The sequence below is a fragment of the Bactrocera latifrons genome, unplaced genomic scaffold, assembly GCF_001853355.1.
Source record: "Bactrocera latifrons isolate USDA-ARS-PBARC rearing strain unplaced genomic scaffold, ASM185335v1 scaffold_30, whole genome shotgun sequence".
In the NCBI taxonomy this organism is placed as follows: domain Eukaryota; kingdom Metazoa; phylum Arthropoda; class Insecta; order Diptera; family Tephritidae; genus Bactrocera; species Bactrocera latifrons.
The window spans coordinates 2,014,595-2,020,566 of record NW_017536630.1 but is presented as its reverse complement, the minus strand read 5'-3'; the positions used below and the strand labels follow the sequence as shown (position 1 = coordinate 2,020,566).

General features: G+C 34.4%; 1 non-coding gene across 1 annotated transcript; it reads left to right on the top strand.

The window, feature by feature from the left end:
* The first annotated feature begins 1,904 nt into the window (after positions 1 to 1,904).
* Positions 1,905 to 1,977, top strand: Trnak-uuu. Its single transcript has one exon. It is a non-coding gene; the product is annotated as a tRNA-Lys (tRNA).
* The last annotated feature ends 3,995 nt before the right edge of the window (positions 1,978 to 5,972 follow it).

Below are 5,972 nucleotides of genomic sequence, written 5' to 3'. Positions count from 1 at the left end.
AGCTCTACAATTCTATTTTATTTTTAGTGGAAAGATTTACCATAAAACTAATAAGACTGAAAGATTTTGTATATTCTTCTTTGATCTCTTGACACCTGCAAGGGATGTATGCTAAGTAAATACAAACAATGTAATCGCTTAACCAAGCAAGGCGGTCGAATGTTACTCGCAGATTCGATGACATCGGCGATAAAAATTAATAGGTTTCCAAAACGAATATATTATATTATTCATGTGTCTAACAGATCAAGGAGCATTTCGGGCTACATTGGTTTACTTAAATATGGAAACTGTTATCACTGTTATCAGTGTTAAAGTTTCCTCTTATAAAGACTCTACCTATAATCTTCTTGTAATTTTTATATCCTTCCAACCTGTCGTTATAGAGTATTATAGTTTTGTTCACCTAACGGTTGTATGTATCTCTTAAAAAGTAAGCGAGATAGATACAGGGTTATGTATAAATGAATGATCACGATGACAAGAAAAGTGACTGACTCCGTCCGTTCGTCCGTGCAAGCTGTAGCTTGAGTAAAAATTGAGATATCTTGATGAAACTTATTATGTGGGTTCAAACAAAAAAAGATGGGCGTAATCGGATCACTACAACGCTCACAAATCGCCATTAACCGAAAACACATAAAGTGTCATAATTAAGCACTAAATTAAGATATGAAGTTGTAATTTTGTACATCGGATCGTAATAGCAAGAAGCAACAATGGGGAAAAGTTTTGAGAAAGTGAACGTGGCCCCGCCCTTTTATAAGTTTAATTTACATATCTCCAAAACTGCTAAAACTACAAGCATTAAAAGAAAGCAATAGTGTGATAATGGCTGAAATTGGAATATAACGCCGCTCACTTCCCATATAACGGTACTGTTCAAAACTACTAAAAGCACAATAAATCAAAAACTAATTACGCCAGAGATATTAAATTTTACCTCTGAGATAGTATGAGAGGGTTTCATGGGAACCAGAGTGAAGTTTGGACGATGGCCATGCCACAGTTCACTTTTTGGTAAAGTTATATATCTCAAGACCCAACCTATCGATTTCAATTAAGCATTTTTCTCATATTCTTATGTCACAGTGTGAAAATGGGCGAAATTGGACTACGGCCTACTCATGCCTACTTCCCATATAACACAGTTTTAAATTCCAACTGATTCTTTCACTTTGCAGTACACAGAAGAGGAGCAATTGATATAACGGGCTAAAACTTTGCGCGAATAATGCCAACTTATGCCCAAAAATTGCTCAAATCAAATCAAAACTGCTCAAGCCTCTAGGTACTGAATATTTGGATCCCAGCACCGACAGTGGGCTTTTGACCGAAAACTACCCTTATATAACTATCACCTAGATTTTCGAACATCCGGCTGATTATATGCGAGGTACTTTAATGAAAGCCCGGGAACATGCTTTAAGTACGTGGCGTGATAATAATTAACAGATGAAATCGGGTCGATACTAAACCAACTCTCATATACTTCGCTTGTATATATAATATTTTTTATATTCGCATCCTCTGGTTGACGTTTTACAGCTTAAGGTGTTTCCTCGGCTTTGATTTCTGCAAGTTGCAAGAGTACAAAATGTTCCGTTACATCCGAACTTAGCCCTTTCTTGTTTTTTTTTTTTTTTTTGTTTTTTTATAACAAGCACCACAACAAGCGCTTAAGGTTTTGCAAAGATTTCTTTTTTCCAACTAAATTGCGGTTTTACATTTCCGTAACTTTTTTATTCCTTTTAGGGTTTTGAGAGAACTGTAAAATTGCCAACATTTACAGCTTAAAATTTGACATTATATGAACATATATTTTGTTAGGTTATGCTGGCACATAACCTTAGTGTTCTTACTCTTAGTGTTCTTATCAAGGACCACCTGACTAAATTTTATGTGCCCGGGTAGCTCAGTCGGTAGAGCATTGGACTTTTAATCCAAGGGTCCAGGGTTCAAGTCCCTGCTCGGGCGGTAATAACTTTTTACAATTCATATATATTATTAAAATATTGGGACATTTCAAGATAATTTACTGAACTAATTTTAACCAATAAAGGCTGACTGAGCTGAAAGTTTCTTTTGATATATGTATATATAACTTTTTTATTAATTGCAGGTTATGTATTTATGTATTTCTCTTGAAATAAAGGTTGTTTGTAGTAATAAATAAGGAAAAAGAAAAAATAAAAATATAATAGAATAAATAAGAAATCGCTAAATTTGGGTGCAACAGAACATTTTCAATTCTTTTTTGTTTCATGGAACCTGCATACCAACTTGCATATCAAGATCTCTCAACTTTTACTCAATTTACAGCTTGCAGGGACGGACGGATGGGCGCACAGACAGAGAGTTATTTCAACTTTTCTCGTCAACCTGATCATTTATATCTATATCTGTCTCGCTTAGTTTTATTTGACACATATAACCGATTGTATTAATGAATATTATATACCTATCAACCTAATAACAGATGTAATGTTTTCATTACTTCTAATAACTATTATTAACTACTTTATATGTATATATGGTAGTTATCTAACTCAATATAGACTGAGTTTTTTTATGATCATAATTCGCGCTGAGCTCAGTAATAAGCGGTATGTTTTACCTGCTTGCTTACTTAGTATATGTTTTATCTCTTAGTTATACAGAGGGCACGGCATCGGAGCGAAAATATAATATATAAGACCAAATATAGATATCTAGGCCAAAAAAAATCAATAGTACAGAATTGCTTCAAAAAATGCATATTGTTATTATCCAACAGCATTCACTACTTTTTAGGTAAATAAATTAATTTATAATTTGTACAACAATTACGTGGTACGAATTTTGCGACATTTTGCTAGTATTTGCAAAAGCTTTTTTTATGGGCAAAATTTCTCATTCGAAAATTTGTATGCCTTGGAAAGTTTAAAAATAAATAAAGCTGCATAGTCGATGGTCATAAATTAGCATTGTTGTTGGTTGTTGAATGTAGGTAGGAGGCGCACCATCTTTGCTGTAAAATGCGTTGAGGGCGTAGTACTTATATTGCCAGCTGTATTAGCTGCTCGGTTGCAGTGACTCCTTCATTCTGCTGCCTTGGTCTTGGCTACACTACAGCCCAAGAATGTGTGTGTTTGTGCTTGGCAAGTGCACATTTTTCATTTTATCCACCTCCCGAATTGCATTGCATTTGACAAATGATCGAGAGTCCTTCGAGTCGTTTGCAAGCTGAGCTACGTGAAGAAAGTGCCAGCCGGCACTGCTGGGAATAACGCAACTGAGTGTGAGTAAGAAAAAATATATATGAGCAAACAAGCAAGGCGAAAGGCGGGTGGTTGAATGCAAAGACGTGCGAAAGTGCTGCGATGGGCGAGCACTCATTTGGGGTAGGGAGTTAGCCATCAAAATAACAAATAACCTCGACTAGCAGAATTGATTGCATGTCATTAATTTTCATTTCAAATTACACTGGCAGTATGTCTTCGTTGTCAGTGCGACGACGTTTGCTACAAAAGGCGACAGAGGCGTAACTTGGCAAAAGGGATGGCATGACAGTTGTATAAGAGCTGTAAAGAATTGTTGTTGGTCGGTAGCAAAGCAGGCAACACTCGTTGCCAATGAAAGCCATATACGAGAAAGCGTATATAGATTAGTGAAAGAAAATGTTGATAAGTCAATGCAAGTTTTGTTTTTTTTTACCGATTTTATCTTAGTGTTAGCCTTTACTGTGAGACTTCTTGCCGTTTACTGCCATTGTTGTTTAATAATATTAACTTTTGTATTTATAATTATGTCCTAATATATGTTAAAAAGTTGCTATAACCAAAGGCCATTAAAGAACAGCTGATTTCCAAACCACCACATATGGGCTATATAAGATAACCTTGTATATTACTTAAAATATCTAATATATGTAGGAAATGTTATAAAGAGACCACTTAAATATGCAAATTATATGCAGGTAAAGAAAAATTTTGAATGGGATCACTCATTTTATACTCTATACTAAAATAAATATGCAAACGTGTTACTGTTATATTAATAGATTCGTGCTTCCATTTCGTTCAACTTTTTCTAACCACCATTATTCATGATTCATCTTCTCAAATATATCAGAGTAACATAGGTTCCGAGATAATACACATTATTTTTAATTCTATGGATAATTTTAACTTTATATTAATTCTTTTCATGTTTCCATTTTTATACTTAGAACGGAGTATATTGAATTAGCCCCAATGTTTGTAATACCCAAAAAGAAACGTCAGAGACCGTATAAAAAATATACAAATATAGGTGATATGCTTGACGAGCTGAAGCGATTTAGCCATGTCCGGCTGTTCGACCATCTGTCTACATATATGATAACTTTATGAGATGTCTGAAATTTTACATACATTTTTCCCCCATAAAAAACTGCTTCTTTGTCGCAACCGCCGATATCGGACCACAATAGCATATAAGTCATTGCATTGAAAACGTTTTCATTTGACAAGATATAATAATAATAATACCCAACGATTACCCTCCTGCCGCCCAACCGCCGCGAGGGGCGCAATCCGCGAACGAGGGGAATTAACCGAGTCATAAAAGGCAAGAGAAGTGTAAGCGTTGCGATCTTAAGCTGCTCAGCTACAGAAACAAAAATTTCAACAGCCAAAATTAAGAATTAGATTAAAATTTATAATTTTTAAATGTCACTTGTTAAGGGTAGATAAAATAATTTTTTTAATGGTAAAGAGAGAATATGTTAGATAAAATGTGCTGGACTGAGAATTGAAATCGTGACATATACGGCGGAATGGGTTGTTTACTCCCAATTTGTTCTAGAAAATTTTAAGAGTAAGGGCGTAAACTGCCTGGTAGAGCGAGAGGGAATGTTAAAATCAATATCAGACAAGAGAGATGGGCTACAGACTGACCCATTAATGAGTTTTACAAGAAATATTATACCAAGCACTTCCCTACGACTAGCGAGTGTAGGGAGATTTATAAGTTTTAAACGGTTAGTGTAGGGGGAAATATTTGAACTGGAATCTCAATGCAAATGATTTAAGGCAAAAAGTAACAATTGTTTTTGAACGGACTCTATTTTCTCAGAACTAACTAGATAACAAGGGTTCCATACCACGGAAGCATAGTCTAATATAGGTCTCACCAAGGATGTAAAAAGAATTTTCGTGGTAAGCGGATCTCTAAATTCTTTAGACCAACGTTTAACAAAACTTAAAGCACCTTTAGCTTTAAAAACCATGGAAGATGTGTAAAGATTAAAATTGAGTTTGGGGTCCATAGTTACTCCCAAGTCAACAAAACTGCATACTTGCTCCATCTACGTGAAAAGCACATCGTTTTACATTTTTTAAGATTCAATGGCATGTCATTTCAATCAAACCAAGAAACTAGGTTATTTAAGTCTGTTTGCAACTGACATCTTTCACTATTTGAGGTGAATGATTTAAAAAGTTTTACATCGTCAGTATATAACAAAACTTTTGAAAACTTAGCAACAGATGATACGTCACTAATAAATAACAAGAACAGAATTGGACCAGGATGGCTACCTTGAGATACGCCTGAAGGAACATTGATTATGTCAGAAAAAGTATCGTTAAATATGACTTGTTGAATTCTATTACTAAAATAAGAAGCAACCCATTTTAGAAATATTTTTTGAAATTCAAGAAGATCAAGTTTATTCCAAAGAATTGATTGGTTTACTTTTATAAATTCGTACATACAATACAATTTACAAATTCAAGCAAATTAGTTATTGTAGATTTCCCTTTACGAAAACCGTGCTAAGAACAAGAAATTAGTGGAGAGATCCGGAAGGTTATGTCGTCTGTTATAATTGCTTCAAAAAGTTTAGGTATTGCAGACGTCTTTGATATTCCCTTATAGTTTCATCTATTGAAAACAATAGGGGAATAGCTAAATCCACTCTTATGAAAAGGAATTATAAATGACTTTTT